Source organism: Lissotriton helveticus, chromosome 4_1 (assembly GCF_964261635.1).
Source record: "Lissotriton helveticus chromosome 4_1, aLisHel1.1, whole genome shotgun sequence".
NCBI classification, from domain to species: Eukaryota; Metazoa; Chordata; class Amphibia; order Caudata; family Salamandridae; genus Lissotriton; species Lissotriton helveticus.
Genome location: NC_136063.1, coordinates 1134186597 through 1134211849, shown reverse-complemented (window position 1 = coordinate 1134211849; position 25253 = coordinate 1134186597). Strand labels below are relative to the sequence as shown.

The 25253-nt window shown below is 47.3% G+C and overlaps 1 protein-coding gene and 1 long non-coding RNA gene across 2 annotated transcripts in view; one reads left to right on the top strand and one right to left on the bottom strand.

Moving 5' to 3' along the window:
- Positions 1-2278, bottom strand: part of LOC144829022 (uncharacterized) — a 384583-nt gene extending 382305 nt beyond the window's left edge. Inside the window, exon 1 of the mRNA XM_078687737.1 lies at positions 2115-2278. The gene's annotated coding sequence lies outside the window, so the exon portion shown is untranslated. The remainder of the gene's footprint in view (positions 1-2114) is intronic.
- A 4453-nt stretch (positions 2279-6731) lies between these two features.
- The window catches only part of LOC144829023 (uncharacterized), a 355713-nt gene continuing 337191 nt past the window's right edge, over positions 6732-25253 (top strand). The window contains exon 1 of the long non-coding RNA XR_013610582.1: positions 6732-7523. This is a non-coding gene — a long non-coding RNA (uncharacterized LOC144829023). The remainder of the gene's footprint in view (positions 7524-25253) is intronic.

Genomic DNA, 25253 nt, shown 5'->3' with positions numbered 1-25253 from the left:
TCAAAATGCTGTCAGTCAAGACTGCCAAGCAGCAACTGTGCGGATTGACAGGTAAGGGGGTTTAAAGAAGAAAATAGTTTAAGTAAAGAGCCTTAAACAGGGGAAGATATGCACAATGTCGATACTAAAATGTGTCCGTTTTCATATACGGGCATTGATTTATCATCTCTGGGTATTCATATCATTGAAACCTGTCAGGCATCCCAGCACAAGTGCTTCATTTTACCCCAAAATAAATATGGATAAATACAAATAAAATTACAGATGGAAATGTAATAGAAATACATTTCCATGAACGGGGAGCCCTAATTATGACGGTCTCACTTTAAACAGGGGGCGTGGGGTCTTATTTTCATTTTAATCATCAGGACACCCTGGCTGAAAAAAAGGAGGAGCTCCTTTTTGTCTTGAAAGGTTGGCATGACAGTGAGGTGGTGAAAGAGGGGATAACCTGCTACTCGGGCCTCAGTTATTAGTGCAGCAGCATCTGGGTGCGCGAGGGACTCGCAACAATTCAATTATGAGGGAGCAATATTTGAGTGAATTACTGGTTTTGTTTGGTTTGATCTATTTTCAGTTTTTATAAGTATCACATTTATGGTGGACTATGACATACAGTACCACTGAAATTCTCATAAACCTTACCCACTGCGCTCAGCCCCGTCTCTCCCACTGCCTCAATCATTACCAAAAGTTTTGAAGGGTGCCCCAACTACAAAACATTTCGCTTAGAGGGCTCAAAGCAAAATAGTCTTTAGACCTCTGCCATACACCCACAGGCTATGATCATGGACGGGGTTATCAAAAGGCGATAAGCATAATGTGTGAATTAATCTCAGTCATTGGTAATCACCCTGGGTCGTACTGTAGGCCATTGTTATAAACCAGTGCACCACTCCAGAGACAAGTCATATGCATAATCATGTTTGGTCCTGATGAAATAGGAACCATCTAACAAAACTGCAAGGCCATGTTGCCAGAGCTCAGGGAAACAAGCAACGTGTTTATAACCTATTAGGCATCATGAGGTACAGCTATATTCCCAAATCATAGTGATCACAGGGCCTACGTCTGGCCATAACCGTTGCACTTAGGAAAATACGAAGGCGATAAGCAGATGGCTTGGATTAATCTTAGTCACTAGTATAGTTTATTGTTTGGTAACTTAAAATCTTTACAATATTGAGCAAATTAACCAATAAAAAAGCATCACAAAGCCACCAACTATAAAAACCACACATCTACATGGTGGGTTGCTAACTCACTCTAGGTAGTAGGTCACACATTTTCTCATTGCCTAACTTTAAAAGTTTCAGGAGCTGCAGAGTCCGTTTTCTCCCATTGAGCTACTATACAATGATCACCATCGCTGCCAGCCTTAGCTGTTATGCAGCATCGTGAATGTGGACATCTTCGTAAATTCTGGTTTTCGAGCCAACAGCACTTTGCAAGCTAGGATGTTTGCACAGTTTAAACGTTAAAAGCGATACTACACATTCCAGAAAGCTAAATCTGAGGGCACAAAAAAACAAACAGCTAAAACATCTCACACGGCATAATATAACTTGACTTAAATGAGAACTGTAAACGATTACGAGATAGCCTTCTGAAAAAAGAACCCATACACTGAGCTAAATTTGTAACCCCGCGAGTATACAATATTCACAGTGATTAATAGTGAAAACCTACGCGACATACGGAAGCGCGCATCTGATAGAATTAAACAGCAGATTTTTATGTTAACATTAACATATCAGTCACATAGAGAGGATGAAAGAGGCCGCAATTAGGTATAGAGATGCTCGCTGCCACGAGAGATGCGCCAAATCTCCGAGAGAAGGCCACAGAGGGAAACGAGCACTAGAGAGATGAGCGAGGCGAAAGCCGTATCTGCTCACCGGGTGAGACTCAAGCGTCCACACGAATGAAACCCTGGTATCAACTTCAAAAGGCCAGACAATCCAAGGTAGAGGTGGCAGCAATGGCACTCACCATGCGAGGCTTATGACCCGGACATCAAAAACTCGGACTTAAGCCCGCCAAAAGAAGCCTCCATTAATTGGACTAAGTTTATACAAAATAACCTCAAACGCATAACCCGGCGCTTTGCTCACCTCTGCTTTTGCACTGATACCACGCAGCAGACACAGCTTTTCTCCCGCCCCTCACGCACTGCAGTGCCAGGGAGATGGCGGCGCCAAACTTCCGCCCAACCTCTGTGGTCCTGCGCAGAAGCAGCCGGCCCACAGTTCTCGCGTGATGAGATCAGGTCAGCTTCCGGCGCGCTCTCCGTCATGTACACGAGATGTGAGATTGGAACCCAACTCTAGGTAGAAGCATTGCAAGCCCTGCCTGATCTCGTAACGGAGCCAGGAGCAGCCATGCTGGATCGGGCAAGCAGATTCCGGGTTACTTCTTCAAGTTTACAAACGTAGCACTACTTCATCTACGGTAGACTACCCAGATAATGTAATTAAAGGGAAATACATTATCCACACATCTTATAGTATTTTTCTAAAGAGGAAAACAGCGTCAAGTTGAACAACCTAAAAGAGACAGCCAAAACCTTGCACCGTGATGATCTGTCAATAAATTAACACTCTTATAGCTATTCATTTAACAGATGGACCTTTTCTAAAAAATACTCCAACCTAGCTCACATTTTTACAAGGACTGCAAATAATTTTACCTTGAAATTCTTTGTTGTTTTAAATTAAGTAGTCCCCCCCCAAAAAAGTTTTGACATTGATTTTCCTTATAATACATGTTTCGCATCTCAGAAGAAGGCTCGATTTATAAAAAAAGGCCCGGCGGCCCTGCTTTTAAGAGTCCAGCACACCGCAGAGCAACTGTTGCCTACCTTACCCAAATTTACAATCAAACACTCATAGCAGTTTCAGGGTTACCCTTTGTCAGATCAACATAGCACAGCTGCCTTCTGTCCACTCCTGGCGCTACCTGCGATGGAAACACCAGATATGGGACAGCCTCAAACACACCTTGAGTTTGCAGCAGTAAATCACATATGGACCAAGGATGTAATGCCTAAGAAACGGGTCATATGCACACACTCATGAACACAAACAAATGCTCGTTATAGGGCCTATATTTGGCCCAAGGATGCAATACCAGATCAACCGGTCAGTTGCTTTCATCAGATAAAGGCCAAAAAATGCCTAGTAATAAGCGCCACCCGAGATTACCCAAACATGAATTGCCCAGCCACATGGACCACCTCAGAATGTGACCGTGGTATCTTGGCCCTAAGCCCACATGCTGAGAGGAATGACCACACGGACACAGAAATGGTATGCTGGTAACTGGCCATGTGCACCCATGCACTTTTATTAACAGGGTCCTGTCACTTGTGACGCCGGTGATGGATGGGTGTCAAGTGCATGTGTTTCCAGCCCTCTGGGGAGTGGCTGGTAAACTCAGTGTCTGCTGAGACACTATAACGTGTCCAGCAGGACACTACATTCCTCCCAAACTTCATTGAAAAACAAAACAAACACCAGTCCAACCTGTGGGGGTAAACAACAATCAAATAAACACCACAGTGCCCATTAGCCTCTAGAATAGTGCAACGGGAAGACAGCAGACATGGGGCTGGTGAATTGGACTGCAGCAAGACATCTTAGACTTAACTAATAATTGAATCTGAGTGGCTCAAGACACAAATGCAGGTTTGGAGACATCAACCACACTCTGGGAGCCTACCAGTGGAAACCTGTCCATTTATTTGAAATCCACTCCGCATGAGGATGATGTGTGGTAGGTCATAACAGTTCATAAACAGGGTGTGTTACGAGCATGGTTGGAGTCCATTGTAAAAGGTCACAAATGTCTTGCCTGATCAACTGAAGCCTCCACTCGACGACCTTGCTGCATCCTCAAGTCCGTCAGTGGGGCAATGTCAAGTCCAACTCTCCCACCATGGGGAGGCCCCTTGTTTGGGTTGCCACAGGAGTGCATGTTGGCTGCCCTGGAGCTGAGTGTGTGCCTATGTGGGGGCAGCTGCAAGACCATCATGGAGCCAGAGCCTAATTGCTCGCACAACCTCAGGGGTGCATGGATCTTGGTTAAAGACATGATATCTTTGCCGTATTTCAGATGCAAGTCAGGGTTGCGGATATTCTCTGGTTCTTCACTCGAGGGCGTCGTGCGTGCGCCTCGTGGCTCTTAATACTGCCTCTGTTCAGCAATGCTTGGAAGGGATGGTCACTTTGAGTGACATGTTCCATGCTTGCAGAGCGAATGTGACCTGTGTTGCCTGTCGTCGGAGCACACGTTGCAGTGGCAGCTTGCCACATGGAGTGTGCGACTCTGCTCTTACCTATCTGGGGCCACTGGCGACTCCATCTTGAGGCAGTGTGAGGGAGGACACTGCTGTCTTCGGGACTGCTTCTTCTCTTTTGAAAGGTCTCTCTCTCCTGGGCGGTTGGCGTGCTGACAAGTTTCTGGGTGCATGCATCACGCACCTCGGACTTCGCGCTCTTGGGTCCTTCTTTAGGGCATCCTCTTCTGGAGTATGACGTGCAAATTTTCCTTGCTTGCTGTGACGTCCATTCACCACTGGGGGCGTGTTGTGCAAATTCCCCTCTCGTGGTGGCGTCAGACAGCCACTCGGGGTGCGCTGGTGGTGCTTGGCGTTTTGCTGTGCCGCTTTTGCAGACACCTGGTGGGCAATCAGGCTTGCTCTATAACATTGTCTCTGGGAGGGTGCTCTTGCCTGGCTCCCTGCATACTTGGCGTGCTTTCCTGCTGTATTTGGTAGACTGTTGCTTGGGCATGTGCAAGACACTCTTCTCGCACTCCCTAGACTTTCTTCCTCTGCCAGAAAAAACAACTTTGAGCATAGCAGGTATCTGGTGGAGATCGGTACAGCCTCTTACATTCACCTATGCCTTGTGGTGCTTCTGGGTGTGTAGTACTGCTGGGCACATGCTGCTAGTGTTCCTCTTGTGCTCTTCTGGTGCAGTCGTGCATTGTTTGTGTCCTCTGAGTCTGTGCTCTCTCAATATTTTCTCTCTTCAGGGCACACAAACCTCTCATTGCTTTGGTGGGCTGACAATGTTTTGGTGCACACTGGCATGCCTGGCCTGCAATGCTACACCCTGGAAGACAGTTGCTGGAAGGTCTGCTGATGTCCGTCTCGGCCTGGTGGTCTCCTACTTTGTTGGGCCAGGACTCGCCCCTCTCTCTCACAGGACAACTGGCTGTTTAATTTCAAACTGTGTGTTCCATTAGGTATGGCACTGCCAGTGGCCAGGATGTGGTGCTGTCCTTCTGTTTACTTCAGACCACTGCAGCCTTGGCATTGCTGCTTGAAGGTTCTTCACACATGTTCATTTTGTGTCTATTTGCTTTCTGTTGTGGTAATAATCTCTGGAATCCTTGCTGGGTTGAAACATATATCTTTATTGGGACCGTCAGAGAAACATTGGTGTTCCCTGTCCAGCCAACAGACAACTGACAGGCAGGGAACACAGCTATCACAAGGTGCATAGTAACACTAGAACCTATAACAGAATGTGACATTTAAAGCAACAGATACAATAATAATAATAATAATAATCCACATTTGTAAAGCGCACAATCACCCGTAAGGGTCTCTAGGCGCTGAGGGCCGTCGGGAAGATTAAGCAAGCTATTGCCCAGAGTCACATGGTGCTGGGCTATATCTGCCGCCGGTGCCGGGGATCGAACCGTGATCCCCAGATTCCGGAGTCAGTCGCCCTAGCCGCGGCGACTGACAAATAATACAAATACAGGATTAACCCTACATGAAAATACAACATACCCTCCTCTTCTTTAAATAACAATATAATACATAAATAAATACATTACTATATAGTACTAATAACATATACATCTTAGTTACGCAACAAAAATAGATTGCACATAAAAAATCTCCACATACATAGTCTTGAATTAAATTCAAAGTTCTCACCCTGGCGTTCAGAGCATTAAAAGGTACTTGCCCTACCTATTTAAAACTCAGACTCCCCCGCTACCACCAGGAGAGACATCTACGCTCCAATTCCCTGCTTCAGCTAACCATTCCACGAGTTAGGAAGGCCAGACTTGGGGGCAGATCCTTCTCTGCTGGCACGGCGAAACTCTGGAACGCCCTGCCTCTGGCCATTCAATCGACCTCTACAGAAGCAAGTTTTAAGAAGCTCCTTAAGACCTGGCTTTTTATGCAAAAAACCTAAGCAATTTACCAAGCTTCTTGCTCAGTTGAAAGCACTCTCTTAGCGCCGGGACACCTCCTTGTGAGGTAGCTGTTCACGCTTTATAAGCATCAGTATTATTATTATTATTATTGAAGATAACTAGGAGGACATCTAGCTCTTTCTGGAACCCATCTAGTACCTTCTCCTATACCATCACCATTGTCCCTAGAGTGATGAGATTCTCTTACAATCCCTTTATCTCTTATAATCTCTTCATCATCTATGTACCAGTGTGGATTATAATTGCTAACTTTCTTAGAATCACCACTTTTCTCATGCTCATTAAAATTCTTAGATTTACCACACATCGGGGGCGCTGGAGGGCGCCAAGCAAGATGGCCGCACTCATGTGAGGCTCTTGCAGTTTGGGCCCAAATCCATCTACTATCCTGGCCATCCGGCACTTAAACCTAGCACAACCGGCCATACATGCACGAGCAGCACCCCTGAGACTACCTGGGTCCCAAAAAAATGGCTTTCCCCTACCTTGAGGAGCGTGTCCTGCGGCAGGGATTGCTGAGCTTGCGGCTCCCAAAATGGCGACGGAGCGGACTGCCTGAGAAGAGGCTGCCGTGGTGAACACCGCTGCTCGCGATCTGCGCCGTGTCCGGATCCTACCGCTGTGCTGGAGCCTGCTGAGTGGCTGCCGAGGCGAACTGCTCCCCCATTGCCGAGTCGGGGCTGGCCCTGTGGTCCTCCGGCCTGCTGTGCCGCTCCCTCGCGGGCTGCCCGGCGGCTCTGGGACTGTCTGTCGTGTGGGAGGAGTGACGGAGCAGAGGCCGTTCCCTGCCATCCTGGAGGAGAGGTGCTGCTCTGAGGACCTGGCGGCCGCCGCGGAGGTGAGCTGCGGGAAAGACCCGGGCTGCGGGGCCCGTACGTGAGGGCTCGCCCCAGCAATTGGCTGCATCCTCTTGTCACTGCCGCTTGTTGGGCCTGGCGCGCTCCCGTCTACCTGTAGCGGCTGTTCTGCACTGCGGGTGGGGAGGTGGCTGCTGGCGGCTGCGGTGCGAGCGGGCCTGGGGGTGCAGCCCGCCGGCTCTTCCTTGATCGGTGGCGGCTGAGGCATCTGACATCGCCACGAGGAATCTGATCCCACAACCTGCCGGCCAGTGGAAACGTATGGCCGGAAGTCCTACATTGTGCCCACTCCTGAGAACAGCGGCCCTGAATAAACTCCCTGCAGCCTGCCTTCCCCTCCTGCCACCGACATCTGCAGGGCCTGGTGCAATCATATCTGCCTATTAAGACTGCTGCTGGTTGCATCGGAGCAGTCTAGACTCAGAGGTAGGAAGCAACAGATACTATGGAGCTGAGTGGGGGCAGTTGTGCAGGGGAGGGAGGGGTGGGATAGTGTTACTTTTGGGTTATTGGTTGGGTTAGGTCCTGATTGGGAGTAGGGCTAAGGGAGGAGGGGGGGGGGCTCGATATGGGGGCCACACACAGTACTGGAGCCAATAGTTCACTCATGGAGCGGTGAAAGGGCTGTCTCTGTCCAGCGGTCTCTCCCCCCCCCTCAAATTTTTTGTTTTGGTTACACTCGGAGATACTAATTTGCCGCCGGACCCCCGGGTTGTCGGCTGAAAGGCTGTGTTAAACTACGAGATTAGTCTAATTATTAGTACGAACTATGTGGAGCGGCCGGCCTCTGGGTTGTAGGCCTGGTGCTGTGTATGACATGTGTAACACTCAATAAAAGTCTTTGAAATAAAAAAAAAAAAGACTGCTGCTGGCGGGTGAACAGTGCGACGGTGGGCACCCGCTGCGTGGAGTTGATGCTGTGGAGAGCTTGGGCCTAGCAACGCGGCCTGCTGGAATCCAGTCATACTGCGGTAACCACCTGGCCGGACCCTCGCATTGAAAGGCCCTCATCTATGACCTACTGCATCAAACGTGCACACAACTGGGCCTCCCTAGGGTGGCAGCTCTGCGCACCTGTGCTCCCGGTGGGGGGTTGATACCCCGTGGTGGCGAAGCGATTGGACGCTGTGGGCTTCTGTGGTGACGGGGCGCCCGCGCCCTTCGTGGAGTTCAACCTACACATGGAGACTGCCACTGCGGCTGCTGGACTGGTGCCGGGGCCCTGGCGAGTCTGGAGGGGCAGACGAACTGGGTGGCGATCCGCGGGGCGTGAGGAGCCGGACGTTCCCACCGGCCGCACAGACAAGACGCACACCAGACGCCAACCATCCTGTGCCCACAGAAGCGTGCCAAGAGCAGAAGATTCGGATCCCCCCGACGCCCCACTGAATCGCAGATCCTCCCAACTGGCGATGATGGGGAAGCCTAATAACAAGCAGCCAAAGCTCACCTTTTATTCCAGAAAGACTCCCCGATCCCAGATGGAACCTGACGACGCGCAGGCCGAAACTGCGACCACATCAACGGCGGACTTGAAAGAACTGTTGCTTGCCATGCAGTCAAGTCTAACTTCCATCGAATCCAAAATGGACTCTCTGTCAGCCAGAATGGAAAAACTCACACATAGGGTGGAAAAAAATGATGACCGATTGACAGAAGCGGAGAGGCGGATATCAGACCTAGAGGACACTACTACCGCCACAAACACTCGCACACTTGAAATGGATAAGGTGCTGACGGTGATAGCCGCTAATAGCAAAGAGCTGGAATTGCGCTCAAGGAGAAACAACCTCCGCATTTTGGGGATACCGGAGTCAACTGCTACCGGGAAAATGGAGGCCTACGTGGAACGCCTACTTATAACGCTGTTTGGCAGAGAGGAATTCTCGACAGTCTTTGTGGTCGAAAGGGCACACCGCTCGATGGCAAGTCGTCCTCCCTCTGGTGCTCCCCCTCGCCCCATAATAGCTAAAATGCTAAACTATCGAGATAGAGACACTGTCCTCCGCCTATCTAGAGAGAAAGGTCGCCTTAATCATGAAGGGTCGGAGATCTCCATATATCCGGACATTAACATGGCTGTACAGGAGCAGAGGCGTAAATTCTTTCTGGTCAAAAGGAAACTTCAGCAACTCGGCATCCCCTATGCTATGTTGTTCCCGGCCCGCATGAAGATCACAGCCCAAGGGGAGCAGCACTTCTTTACAAATCTGCAACATGCTCAGTATTTCATCAAGACCCTACCCAAACCATCGGGAGAGTGCCCCTCTCCTAGGAGGCAGGAAGACGAGAACAGAGGTGCATCGGACCTTAAATAATTGACCTTACTGTCACAAGTGCTCAGATTCCTCTTCCGACTGGCATCACCCACTTGGCAGGTTATCGGGCTTCCAAGCTGCAGTGGCGACGGCCACACGCACACTGAAGACGACGGACTTGACTCCCCTGCTACGAAGATACTACCCTTGGCAACATGGGAGCCCAGGCCATAAAGCCTAGGCATGCAGACCTCGGCCCGGGTGCGAGTCGGCGGATCCCTAACCTGGCCTGGCGTGCTCGCACTGACCTCTACACTGTGCACCTACAACTAGCTCAGGCCTGTTTAGGCCTTCGAACCCTGTTATTTTAACTGCCTACATGGACAGAAGATTCTAAGCCTGAACGCCCTCGCCACTGCGAGAAGTACCTGGATTGCCCTCTGGCTGCCACCCACCAGGTGAACCCTCCCACGTGACTTGGTGCAACGTGGCTGCAATGTTTTTCTTACTGTCCCCGGTTGGGACTGGGATTTCGGGGCTGTTGGGGTGGGGGGGTTGCACAGCACAGCAGGTTGGGGTTGCTGTTGTGGGAGGAGGGTGGGACCAGGGATTGCTTTTCATGTTATTTTTTCTTTGGCTTCTGACACAACTCCACTACATGTTGTATTTTCATATAGTAACATACAATATGGCCCATTACGATCTTTTCTATTGCGATCATGACAGAGACCTGTCCCACAATGCTCAAATATAACTTTTTGTCATGGAATGTGCGTGGCTTAGGAGATCCCCGGAAACGCCGTCATATTCTGGCCTATTTGGATCGCCATGGCATTCACTGTGCCATGCTGCAAGAAACACACCTATCCCCTAACTCACCCCCTACCTTTGCTGCCCGCTGGGCTGCGCACAGAGGCTTCTCCTGCTATTCCTCATATACCCGAGGCACTTCTGTGCTGGTGAAGCACACACTCCCATACACTCACATAGGATCCTATGCAGACCTGCAAGCGAGATATAACATAATGTGGGTCAGGTTATCAGGGCAATCTATTACCATGGTGTCATGTTATGGCCCAAATTCGGACGACCCAGAGTTTTTCCGGGTGTTATGGGGAAAGGTTCAAGATGTAGACACTACACACCTGATGTGGGGGGGAGACTTTAATGTCACACTCGACCCCGGACTAGAAAGGTCACACCCACAACCACATCACTACATAGCTGCGCAGCGAGCCCTCAGGGACATTGTGGAGGAACACGGCCTTGCAGACCCCTGGAGGACTCACCACCCGTTGGCGTGGCAGGGCTCTTGCCACTCCTCCGTAATGCCTCCTGGTCGCGCTTAGATTACTGGCTGGTGGATAGGGGACTGGTGACATGGGTGTCGCGCGTCACTTATTTACCACGCACATATTCGGACCATTCTCCAGTATTGCTGACTCTCACACTGCTGCAGGTGGAGCCTCCATATTTAGCATGGCGCATCAATCCACAGTCACTACTTGACCCTGTCTTTCAGGATGAGGTAGAACAAGAAATATCGGACTTCTTCCTTCGCAACATAGGCTCCGTCTCTCTATATTCTACTGTATGGGTGGCTATTAAAGTCACCATACCGGGCATCTGCCTGACGAAAAGTGGCAGGGTACTGAAAGACATAAGAAACACTCTCCACAAATTTGAGGTAGAACTCAAAAAAACTGAGTCTGATCTCCACTCCGCGCCCTCTCCCACATTACAGGCACACCTACATGCGTTACTTACCTTATCAAGACACTGCAGAACGCGCGTGCAAATTTAGGGGGAAATACCATAAAGCTCGGCGGTATGGGGAAGGCGAGAGACCAGGTAGAGCGCTGGCCTCCTCTATCCGCCCTCCACGTTTTACCAACACTGTATTAGAAATTGAAGATGAGGACGGATTGAAACATAGAAATTCCTCAGACATCTTAGCTGCATTTAAACAATTTTATAAAGGTCTGTACTCTTCCCACCGCCAAACCCCAGTAGACTTTGAATCATTCTTTGACGACACAGCCATAGCTTGGCTGGGAAATGTCCAAAGAGAATTCCTACTAGCCCACCATGAGGATGATGAGATCATCTCAGCCATCATGCAATTACAATCTGGCAAAGCCCTGGGGCCTGACGGCCTACCGGCTGAATTCTATAAATTGTATAAACATCTCATTATCCCGGTACTTCGACATGTGTTTGAGGAGGCCCGTGAGACCGGCATTCTGCCCCGAACGATGCGTGAAGCTCTCATTATATCGTTGCCTAAGCCAGGAAATTGCCCACACAGCTGGACACATACAGGCCCCTCTCACTCATCAATGTAGATGCCAAAATCCCCGCCAAACTAATCGTTAACCGCATCTGCCCCTTATGCCATTGCTGGTCCTCCGGGACCAATCGGGCTTTGTCCCGACTAGGAGCACGGCCCACAACTTGAGAACACTATTCGCTTTTCTCCACGACATTGACCCCGAGGAAAACGCAGCCGCCATCTTTCTTGATGCCACCAAGACATTTGATTCCCTGGAATGGGACTACCTCTCCTTTGTCTTGGTACGTATGGGCTTTCCCCCCCACATTTCTTGCCTGGATTAACTTATTATACACTGGTCTTCATGCCAACGTCATGGTGAATGGTCTGTGCTATTCCTCCTTCCCCTTAGCGAGAGGCACTAGGCAGTGGTGTCCACTTTCCCCTCTCCTATTTGCATTCGCTATTGAACCTCTCGCTGCTAAAATTAGACAACACCATCGGGACCATGCCATCATTTACCCGAAGTAGCAGATTCTCATATCCTTATACGCAGACGACAATATGTTATACTTGTGACAGCCTGACATCAGCCTGAATCCCATACTGCGATTATTCATTCTGTTTGGGCAATTATCCGGGATCAACATCAACTGCTCCAAATCCCAGATTTATCCTCTTACTGAGTCCACTGCAAGGTTTACCCCGGATTTTCCCCTTAAATGGTGTGATGACACTGTCACCTATTTGGGCATCACTTTGTCCCGCGCACGCGATGAACTCATGACAGCCAACTACAGACGCGCTCTGAACTCCATCACCGATAAAATTACAAGGTGGATAGCGCTACCTCTATCCATGGCTGGCAGAGCGTCATTACTCAAAATTATCATTCTACCCAAACTCCTGTACTTATTCGTCAACATCCCGTATTCCCCCAGCCGTCATTTTTTCTCTGCCATGAAGACTCAAATAATACGACTAATATGGGGAGGGAAACAGGCCAGGCTCAGATGGGACACTTTATTTATTTATTTATTTATATGCTTATATAGCGCAGGAATTCGACCCCCGAAGGGGTATCTCCGCGCTAGTGTTCTTACCAGAGAGCCAGACAGAGTCATGAGAGAGATGCAGGATTTAGGCTGTCAGAAACAGGTAGGTCTTTAAAGACTTCCGAAAAGGCTAGGAGATTAGTGTTTTGCCTCAGAGTAGGGGGCAATGCGTTCCACATGGTAGGACCCCTGTAGGACAGTGCTCGGCCACCCTGCCTTGCCCTCTTAACACGTGGGACATGGAGCAGCAGTTGGTTACTAGAGCGCAGGGAGCGGCCTGGTGTATACATATTAAATTTTTCAGTCAGATATTTGGGACCTGAGCCAAACAGGCATTTATGGATTACACAGCATATTTTAAACTTGACCCGCTGTCGAATGGGCAGCCAGTGTAGTTTATCCAGGAGAGGGCGTGAGGGGGACCTGGCTGGAGCGTTAAGAACCAATCTGGCCGCCGTATTCTGGGCCACCTGTAGTCTGTTAAGTTGTGCTTCATTGGCAAATATAAGAAGCCCATTGCAGTAATCTAGCCTGCTGACCGCAAGCGTCTGGACCAGCGTTTTCCTATAATTGTCAGCCAGGAACGGGAACACATGCCTCAGGAGTCCGATGACCCTGAAATAAGATCCAGTTACCTGATTTGTGTGTTCTTTTAGTAGCAACGACTGGTCAAGCTGTACACCTAAATTTTTCACTTTCTGCTTGGGGCATGGGGCTGGTCCCAAGTCCGACGGCCACCATTCAGGAGACCACAGGAGAGGGGCATGCCCGAAAAGCATGACCTCCGTTTTGCCCACATTACATTGTAGGCAATTGGAGGCCATCCAATCGGACACTGCTCTCATACCAGTGGCGAATGCATGTTTGATTGCCGGTGTTAAAGTCTGGAATGGAAACAGCAGCTGGGTGTCGTCAGCGTACGATATTGGAGTGAACCCATATTCTCTCACAATGTCAGCCAAGGGGGCCACATTCACATAAAAAAGTGTAGGGCTTAGGCATGAGCCTTGAGGAACCCCCTTGGTGAGCTCCCTAGAGATGGAATAGTGGGAGCCCAATCGGACACTTTGTGAGCGGCCCGTGAGAAAACTCTCAAGCCAGGACAGAACGTAACCACCAATCCCCACCCTCTGAAGACGACGAGAAGAATATCATGTGACACCGTGTCGACGGCAGCGGACAAATCCAACAGCACCAGAATCATGGAGCCCCCTCTATCCTGCGCCATCCTGATGGTGTCGGTTACGGAGAGGAGGGCTGATTCGGTGCTGTGATTGAGTCGGAACCCTGATTGCGAGTGGTCCAGACCACCCACTGCCTCTATGTAATTAGACAGATGGGTGTTCACATGCTTCTCGGTCAACTTACTTAGGTAAGGCAGAAGGGAGATAGGGCGGAGGTTGGAAAGATCTGACCAAGGCAGGGCTGCGTTTTTCCGAATAGGGTTCACTATCGCTTTCTTCCATTCTTGAGGTACTTGCCCTTCCTTAAGAGAAAGGTTAATCACGGATTGAACGCCGGGTGAAAGCAAAGTACCTAAAGAGGCAACCATTTTCGCGGACAGAGAGTCCATAGGGGATCCTGTTTTAACTTGACTAAGCAGACAAGTGACAGTTGGTAGGCTGACTTCTGAGAACTTAGTAAATGGAGTGCATTCATACATAGATGGCAAGGGAGGAGAGCTGACGACATTGCTCCTAGAGTTCGCAGCCTTTGTAATTTTATCATAGATTAATTCTATTTTATTTTCAAAAAACAGGGAGATATCATCACACAAAACTTGAGAGAAATCGTCAGGGCTCTCACAAGCCACAGGTTTTACAAAGGACTGTAGGATTTTATAAAGTTCTCTGGACAAATTACCAGCTTCAGCCAATTGTGAGGTAAGACAGTTTCTCCTGGCTAGTTTTATGTTTTTATGATAGGTGGACAATGCCTCAGAGTACACTTTCTTACTATCTGCCGTTTAAGATTTCCTCCAGGTTTTTTCAAGCTTTCTGCACCTCTGCTTCTCCACTCTGAGCTCTTCAGTGTACCACACCTCTTGTTTAGAGGTGGGATACTGCTTGTGTAACTTCAAGGGGGCCAGTAAATCAATCGCCTCTAAGAGGGCTTTATTAAACTTGGTAAGAGCAGACTCAGCATTGTCCATTTCTAAAATGGTGGGTTCTTTCCATACCTTCTGTAGCCCATCTAGTGTCACTTTGTGCCACTGACGTCGCCAGACTGCAGGGAGAGATTTTTGAGGTGGTATATCAGGACCTAGAAATACAAATTCAACTATAAAGTGGTCCGACCAGTTTAATGGAGTCGGTGACCGGCATTTAATTTTAGAGCAGTTGGAGAAAATGAGACCCAGGGTATGGCCACCTATGTGTGTGGGCCCGCTGTTCTGAAGTCCTAGCCCTAGCGTGGATAAATCCGAAAGTAAAGATACTGTGTCTGGATGACTTGGGAGATCTACATGGATATTAAGGTCTCTAAGAAGAATAAAATCTTCCTTTGCTTTAAAATGTGGAGCTAAGAATTCCATTAAGGAGAGCGAAAAGCCCGCACTTGGCCCCGGGGGGCGGTATACAAGTGCTCCCTTCCAGTGAGTTTTAGAGGTAGAGCTGATTCTGAAGATCATAGTCTCCATCGAAGAGCAACTTCTCTGGTCAAGAAGGAGACCTTCAATCCTTCTTTATAGACCACAGCAATACCGCCACCAGTTTTAACCGGGCGGTCTAATTTGAGAACCTTATATCCCAAAGGGACCCCTAACGTAATGGCAGGGACAGTATGGGGCTTCAGCCATGTTTCCGTGAGGAAACGGATATCTGGTTTTACTGTATTTACCAAGTCCCAGAATTCAAGGTGGTGTTTAGGTAGGGAGCGAATGTTTAAGAGGAAACTTTTTAACTCGGTTAATACTGGGGCTTCTTCACTGGAACTGCCGATAGAGGAGTTTGTAGTGAATATCTGAGATCAAGACCCTCTGGGTGCTACGGTTTTACTACAATCGGGGGCGAAAGTAAGAGGTACTTGATAGCGACAATGAATGCAAGAGAAGGGGCCTTCATGGCATGGCCAAGAGTCTTGGGCACAGTCTACCAGAGGAGCTGATTGAAGGTATTTCAGTGCCTGGGCAGAGTAACAAATGATGTGCTTCCCAGTTTGTCCCAGGTTCCCAGGAGTAGAGCCCATAGCCCCTAGCCCCGTCCTGTCGCGGACGGGCGCAGACGGGCTTCTCTTGGGCTTGTCTTAGGCGCGTCCTTAGGCGCACCCCAGCGCGCGACCGCTGCGCGCTCAAAACAAGGGCAGGGCTAAATAGCCCTTTCTGAGGGAAGACTAGAGCGCTAACCGCTAATGCAAGTGGAAGTGTCCTTTGGAAGTGTCTGGCTCTTACCTGTCCGCCCTCCGCTTAACGGCTCTAATTGCCGAGTCAGACCAGGGCGGCAGGCTGTAGTATCAAGCACAGACTTCCCTGTACCTAGATGGGCCCCTGTGATCCCTTGTAGCACCAGAAGCGCAGCGTGAAAGGCGGAAGAGTTGGCAAAACTGTGGGTGACAAATAGAATTAAAAAATTGCTATTGCGGCGATATTTTAAAATATACGTTTTCCTGACTTCAGGCAACCAAAACGCATCAGTGCAGAATATCTGGCACTCGGGAACAGCTTGTTGGCTTCAAGCGGGTCGGGGAGACTCTGCCACCGTCCTCCCTGCCGCGGTCAGCCTCCAGCTCCTTGCTGTCTAAATAGCCCTTTCTGAGGGAAGACTGGAGCGCTAACTGCTAATGCAAGCGGAAGTGTCCTTTGAAAGTGTCTGGCTCTTACCTGTCCGCCCTCCGCTCAACGGCTCTAATTGCCGAGTCGGACCAGGGCGGGCAGGCTGTAGTATCAAGCACAGACTTCCCTGTATCTAGATGGCCCCCTGTGATCCCTTGTAGCACCAGAAGCGCAGCGTGAAAGGCGGAAGAGTTGGCAAAACTGTGAGTGACAAATAGAATTTAAAAATTGCTATTGCGGCGATATTTTAAAATATATGTGATCCTGACTTCAGGCAAACAAAACGCATCAGTGCAGAATATCTGGCACTCGGGAACAGCTTGTTGGCTTCAAGCGGGTCGGGGAGACTCTGCCACCGTCCTCCCTACCGCGGTCAGCCGGCAGCTCCTTGCTGTCTAAATAGCCCTTTCTGAGGGAAGACTAGAGCGCTAACCGCTAATGCAAGCGTAAGTGTCCTTTGGAAGTGTCTGGCTCTTACCTGTCCGCCCTCCGCTCAACGGCTCTAATTGCCGAGTCGGACCAGGGCGGGCAGGCTGTAGTATCAAGCACAGACTTCCCTGTACCCAGATGGGCTCCTGTGATCCCTTGTAGCACCAAAAGCGCAGCGTGAAAGGCGGAAGAGTTGGCAAAACTGTGAGTGACAAATAGAATTTAAAAATTGCTATTGCGGCGATATTTTAAAATATACGTTTTCCTGACTTCAGGCAACCAAAACGCACCAGTGCAGAATATCTGGCACTCGGGAGCAGCTTGTTGACTTCAAGCGGGTCGGGGAGACTCTGCCACCGTCCTCACTTACGCGCCCCTTTAATGTGGGTGGGTTCTCAGTGCCAGACATCGAATTATACTACAGCTGTGCACAAGCACACTATGCTACGGAATGGATGAAGCCCCCCCCACATGCCCCATCTGGCGATTGAAGATGGTTACATGCGCCCCATCCCTAGCACCGCCTATCTCAGTGTCCCCGCGATACCCAGACATATATCATCTACCACCGTGCAATGTACCGTCAGCGCATGGCACGACGTAGCCAAAGCAACCTACTGCACACCACTATACTCACCTCTCCTTCCCCTGTACGGGCGACGGGACCTCCCAGTCATACAGGAAGGCGGCTGTAGACAGCTCCTCCGCAAACTCTCCATATACATCTGGGGACACCTATACACTAATGGGAAGTTCAGCACCAGTGACAAATGTTTTAAAAATGTTGACCCTACTCCCCATGACCACTTTTACTACATCAGGCTCCGACAAGATGCGAAAACTGCTACACCCACTTTTCCCATGGAACCCCTAGTGATGCCCCCGTTACACATACTGTTGCAACAAGATGCCCCTGCACATGTACTATCGAAACTGTACCACACCGTCCAAACCACTAGAGAATACGACCCACCGTCGGCCCAGGGCAAGTGGGAGGAGGAACTCGGGTACCCCATAACCGATGAAGAGTGGGCATATTGCTATGCACAAACAGGGGAAATTTCCGCTAGCAGCAGATTCAGGATAATACATTACAAATACCTGCACCATTTGTATTATCCGCCAGCACGTCTGCACAGGTTGAAATTACGGGACAACAATCGTTGTGACCGTTGCGGTGGGGAGGGGGCCGACTTTAGGCACTTAGCCTGGGATTGTCCACCGATACAACGCTACTGGGTGGAGGTATTTGCTGCACTAGATCTCATGACAGGATTACATGTCCCTACGGACCCACTTACTGCCTTGTTAGGCTACACTGAACCCATTGCTGCAAAAATGCGGAAGTACACTTCCATAGCACTACTACTCGCCAAGAGGAAAATTGCCTGTCGGTGGGGGAGGGGGAGAGCGCCGAAATTTAAGGACTGGCTCCGGGACCTAACATATTGCCAAGAGCAGCTACATATCTATGCAGAGCTCCAACCCCCCTCATCACGCCCTAAGGCTATCTGGGGCCTGTTGCAAACTTATTTATTGGAACATGCCACAGACAATGACGCAGAACCCTCATGAGAAATATCATCCGCCCCCTGAAAATACTCCCCAGCAGAACACACATCCACCGTGCACTGGCAGACTTGGGACATTATATGTCATTGTCATACTGTCCATAGGCCGTAATACCCCTTTCTCATGGCTATACTTCTTTAGTATACAACACAATAGTGGAACTGACTTTTTTTTGATTTTCTGTTTTCTCTTTCGTCTCTCAGATGCCTCAGTTGTTTGTTACTGATTGTGTTATTATATATATGCAATGATAATCCTGCCTTCATAGCCAGACACTCCTGCCAATGCAGCCGGCCCGACGGCTAGCTGTGTACTCCCCTGCCCTCATAATACATCATTCTTACATATTCGCGATGTCGCTATGCCGGCGAATTTATGGTTGTAGGCAGTAAGCGTAACTGTACTCCTAATGTTGGTCTTTAATAAAGGTTTTATTAAAAAAAAAAAAGATTTACCACACGTCTCATGGTCCTTGTTTTTTTATATAAAGCAACTCTCCTCAAATTCCAATTCTCGCCATTACATAAAGTAACATACCCTTTATGCATACTTCTCACTTTGTATGGACCCTGAAATTTGGTAATGCCACTAGACACACAACCAGATTTAACTTTTACAAAATCATTAGGTTTTATAGCTCCATCATGTGTTGAAACACAATCACGATCTTCTTTTCCATGATTTAGTTTAGCTAAGCCTATAAAATCTTTCATCCATGCTGGAATCAACTTTGTACTCGCACAACGTCCCCTCATAACCACAAAGGGAACTTTTCCAGAAATTTCAGTTGTGCGATAAGCCCAAACCAGATCATTGACTGTAGTGATCTGACACCCTATGATGACCCTCGACCACCACCATTTCTTCCTGACTTTAGTGTGTTATGTTACCCTAGCCTTAATGTAGGATAGTCTTGCGTATGCCTGCTTCTCTTCTGTTCTATAATCTTGCTGTCTTTCAGTAGAATAGTCTTACCAAGAATAGAAGTTGTGGGATGTTGAGGTGCAGTGTTGTGGGTGGTGGTGCACACATGTGCTCAATGTTGGATACTGAGGGATTAAGTGTATAATGTTATTTGGGTTAGGTTAATTATGACTTTGACCTATTGGCTTTGACGTGGTCTAATGCCATTCTGTTTTCTGACTTTACCTTGCTTTATGGCAGTGCCTACTATTGCCTTTGACATGCTCTCATGTCATCTTGCTTTTCAATTCCATCTTGCTTTGGGCCTTTTTGTGTGCATGGCTTAACTAACTCCATTTTTATGACTGAAGCCATTTTCTGTGCCTGCACGAAGCTGCAGAGGTGAAGAGGGCATGTTTTGCGTTCCTCCTGTTTTTCACACTTTACCGACTAGAGAGAACTGGTTCTTATCAGATGAATGTACATGCTCTGTCTCAAAGCCATAGCAAAGGCCTGATCAACCGATGCCGTGGCCTTGGAGCAGGCTGGTGCGGGCTCTAATGAGAACGAGGGGGCGAGGCTCACTAGGAAGTTCGTCTTACGTCTCCACTTGTACTAAAGGAGGTGTCCGGGACTTGTTCGGTGGAAGTTTAGCGTGGGACAGACGTGTTGCCACGAGAGTGGGGGCTTTGTGTCACGGCTGTTCTCCTAGCCCGGCAGAGAAACGGACTCCCCTCTGTGAAGTGGGGCAGGGGATCTGCATGCAGTTGGTGAGGTGTCTCTTCTACTAACTGTCTCTTGATTCTTCACTGATTCTTTCCTTTCCTTCTTATTTTCTGATTCTCACATTTATATACATATATATTTCTACATATGTTTTCCTGATTGTGTTTAGCAATTGCCTAATTGTTAGTTGGTTGTTGGCTAGAAATGGTACATATTGGCCTACAGTGTACCATGTACTAATATATATATATATATACTAGCAGCCCATCCCGATGTTGTCCGGGAGCAATCATGGCTCAGGGCCCCCGCCCGCCCTGACGTTGTGCAGTATTATGCCTCTATGTTTACTTTGTACGCTTTTGTAACCTGCCCACGTCACTGTCCACGTCACTTTTTCCTCCTGTAATGCCCCGTTTGGTACCTTCTCCCGATTGTCATTTTAGCTTTAAGCTGACCGCTCCACTTTGTACGCTTTTGTAACCTGCACACGTTTCTTTTTCCTCCTGTAATGCCCCGTTTGGTACCTGCCCACGTCACTGCCCATGTCACTTTTTCCTCCTGTAATGCCCCGTTTGCTACCTTCTCCCGATTGTCATTTTAGCTTTCAGCTGACCACTCCACTTTGAACGCTTTTGTAACCTGCACACGTTTCTTTTTCCTCCTGTAATGCCCTGTTTGGTACCTGCGCACATCACTGCCCACGTCACTTTTTCCTCCTGTAATGCCCCGTTTGCTACCTTCTCCCGATTGTCATTTTAGCTTTCAGCTGACCGCTCCACTTTGTACGCTTTTGTAACCTGCACACGTTTCTTTTTCCTCCTGTAATGCCCCGTTTGGTACCTGCCCACGTCACTGCCCACGTCACTTTTTCCTCCTGTAATGCCCCATTTGGTACCTTCTCCCGATTGTCATTTTAGCTTTAAGCTGACCGCTCCACTTTGTACGCTTTTGTAACCTGCACACGTTTCTTTTTCCTCCTGTAATGCCCCGTTTGGTACCTGCCCACGTCACTGCCCACGTCACTTTTTCCTCCTGTAATGCCCCGTTTGCTACCTTCTCCCGATTGTCATTTTAGCTTTCAGCTGACCACTCCACTTTGTACGCTTTTGTAACCTGCACACGTTTCTGTTTCTGTTTGGTACCTGTGGCTCGCTCACCGCTCCTCTCCACCGCCGCTCCTCCCTCACGTTTTCTTTGCTCACTGCTTACTTGGCGCCCTACCTCATCTTCCGCTCACCGCTCCTCCCCGCCGCCGCTCCTCACTACCTGCCCGCCGATCCTCACCGCCTGTCCCCCGCTCATGTCCGCTGCTCCTCTGCTCGTCACTGCTCCTGCCCGTGCTGATCTCCGCCGCTCCTCGTCACTGCTCCTCCTCGCGCTGATCTCCGCCGCTCCTCCCCGCGCTGATCTCTGCCGCTCCTCGCGCTCGTGTACGCCGCTCCTGATGTAAGCACGCACGTCGCGGCCGGCGCTACTTTGAAGGGACTACTTTTTTTTTAACCTATATTTTTTAAATAACGTATTTATTTTTTATTTATATAGCCTATGTCCATCTGCACACCCTGAGGATTACAACGATGTATCGGGTGTGTGGATTGGCGCTGTGGTTCCCGAGTTTACCCGCCTCAAAGCCTCAAAGTTCTTCCTTTATAATAGTAGTATAGATATATATATATATATATATATATATTCACTGAAAAAACCATAGGTTATAGACCATATATAGTTAGGAATTCGCATTTACAAAACCTTATTTTACTCACACAAAACCATTGAAATTCCATATATAGTTAGTTGCACTAACTATATATCGCGCACCCGCAATCCACTGCTGATGATGTCACATATTACATCATTCATGACATGGTCAGTGACATCACTGATGACATCACTGATGACATCTCAAATGACATCACTGATGACATCTCAAATGACATCACTGATGACATCACTGATGACATCTCATTTGACATTACTGATCACATCACTGATGATATCATTCATGTGATAATACGATGAACCTCTTCAGACTCTAATATAACCTTAGATACAATCAGTGTAAACAGACACTCACAGACTGTCACTCATCCATGGAGTTACTCACACACCTAGTCAGTCATGCAAAGAATCAATCACACCTCCATTTCCTCAACTATACAGTTATACAAACTTTACTTATTCAAACATATACTAACACATATTTACTCTCTTATACAATCCCTGATACAAGTTCACAATGATCCATACCGCCACTCACACATTCACTGGCTCTTATGCACAGTTATTTATATATGTCAACTCTCACATGTACTGTGTTTTACATATGTACTTACTTTGACATGTAGCACTGAGATATCCATTCACTCACCAATACACTCATGCACACAGTCAACCGCCCATACAGCTGTTTCCACATGCACTTTTGAAACCATACATCTAGTGAATCAACTGCTCACACATCTATGCACAGAGTCATACACCTCCCAGCCACCCACACACACACTCAGTCTCCCATACAAATACTTGGGCAACCAATCAATAACCCATATAGTTACTCATATAGCTACTTATCAACACATGCAACAGTTTACAGAACAACAGACATAATGATGCACAAATTAAGACAGTTTAGTCACTAACCCATGCACTCAGTGAGACACATTTAATCACTCACTCATACAGTCAGTCATGCACCTACTAAATCCTTCATCCAGACACTTATACATCCACTCATTCTTCAATATGTAAGACATATTTTAACTTTACAGAAACATACAGTCACTGGATGTTGTCATCAGTGATGTCATCAGTGATGTCATTTGAGATGTCATCAGTGATGTCATCAGTGATGTCACTGACCATGTCATGAATGATGTAATATGTGACATCATCAGCAGTGGATTGCGGGTGCGCGATATATAGTTAGTGCAACTAACTATATATGGAATTTCAATGGTTTTGTGTGAGTAAAATAAGGTTTTGTAAATGCGAATTCCTAACTATATATGGTCTATAACCTATGGTTTTTTCAGTGAATTTTCAAGGTTTTGTAAATGCTAATTCCTAACTATATATGGTCTATAACCTATGGTTTTTTCAGTGAATTTTCAAGGTTTTGTAAATGCTAATTCCTAACTATATATGGTCTATAACCTATGGTTTTTTCAGTGAATATATATATATACATACATATATAAACATATATCATCTGTATATCTATATAAATACAAACATAAATGCATGCATACATATACTTATATGCATACAGATGCATGTTATGTACATGAAAGTTGAAAAAACACTAATAAAAGCAAAGCTAAAAAGCCACCTCATTACAAACAGAATGGCTTTAACTTAAACAAGGGCGAGATCTATTGCATTTTCAATGCTTGTTTACTTTGGTTCCATCAAGAAGGCATTCAGATGTGTCACACATTTGCCATAAATTCTGAATGTTAGCACTCTAGTTGCACATTAGATCACTGTAGTAAAGCTACTGCTCACCAGGGACGTCTGCTGCTGGTATTCAAAGTGCATGTTTCAGTCTGCATGTCAGAATTTTTTTAATGAAATTGAAGAGGGTTTGAGAAGTCACTCAAAATGTGCCCTAATTTTTCTTTCTGCAGCACTAATCATAATTCATATGGCAAAATATACCCCCTCATTTTGTTCCTTTTTAAATTAAATGTTTTAAGAGTTACCACTTTATTCCAATCAAGATGGCTTCAGGTGTGCCATACCTTTGTAATAAGTAGGACTGTTAGCGCTCTAGTTGTTCTTTAGAACACTCTGGGACATTCTGTCATTGGGCTATACTTGGGCTACATCTGGGTGATATTTGGGCTACATTTGGGCTCTTTTGTCTCTGGTGGCCATTTTGGGAGACTGCATGTCAGAATTTTTTAATGAAATAGAAGAGGATTTGAAAAGTCACTCAAAATGTGCCCTAATTTTTCTTTCTGCAGCACTAATAATACCTTCTATTGCATAATATACCCCCTCATTTTGTTCCTTTTTAAATTAAATGTTTTAAGAGTTACCACTTTATTCCCATCACGATGGCTCCAGGTGTGCTATACCTTTGTAATAAGTAGGACTGTTAGCGCTCTAGTTGTTCTTTAGAACACTCTGGGACATTCTGTCATTGGGCTATACTTGGGCTACATCTGGGTGATATTTGGGCTACATTTGGGCTCTTTTGTCTCTGGTGGCCATTTTGGGAGACTGCATGTCAGAATGTTTTAATGAAATAGAAAAGGATTTGAGAAGTCACTCAAAATGTGCCCTAATTTTTCATTCTGCAGCACTAATCATACTTTCTATGGCAAAATATACCCCCTCATGTTGTTTCTTTTTAAATTAAATGTTTTAAGAGTTACCACTTTATTCCAATCAAGATGGCTTCAGGTGTGCCATACCTTTGTAATAAGTAGGACTGTTAGCGCTCTAGTTGTTCTTTAGAACACTCTGGGACATTCTGTCATTGGCCTATACTTGGGCTACATCTGGGTGATATTTGGGCTACATTTGGGCTCTTTTGTCTCTGGTGGCCATTTTGGGAGACTGCATGTCAGAATGTTTTAATGAAATAGAAAAGGATTTGAGAAGTCACTCAAAATGTGCCCTTATTTTTCATTCTGCAGCACTAATCATACTTTCTATGGCAAAATATACCCCCTCATGTTGTTTCTTTTTAAATTAAATGTTTTAAGAGTTACCACTTTATTCCAATCAAGATGGCTTCAGGTGTGCCATACCTTTGTAATACGTAGGACTGTTAGCGCTTTAGTTGTTCTTTAGAACACTCTAGGAGGCTGCAGTAGAACACAAAGGAATCAACTGACAGTCTCTGTCCTTGTTGGATGTACATGTTTTACTGAGAATGTCAGACTTCATTTTCACATGACCTACTGGCGACCGCCAGTAGGTAATATATATATATATTACCTACTGGCGGTCGCCAGTAGGTATATATAGTTAGGATTTTTTCTCTATGGGATTTTTGAAAATTCTATGTCTAATAACTTTGGCGTTTGTGGACGGAATAGGCTGAAATTTTCAGGAAAATGGAACATTTTGTTTCTGAGCAGCCCCTGACAATTTGGGGGGGTTTCATCAAGGGGGGGCCGAGAAAAAAGGGGGGTCCCAAAACACGTTTTTCCCATGTTAATT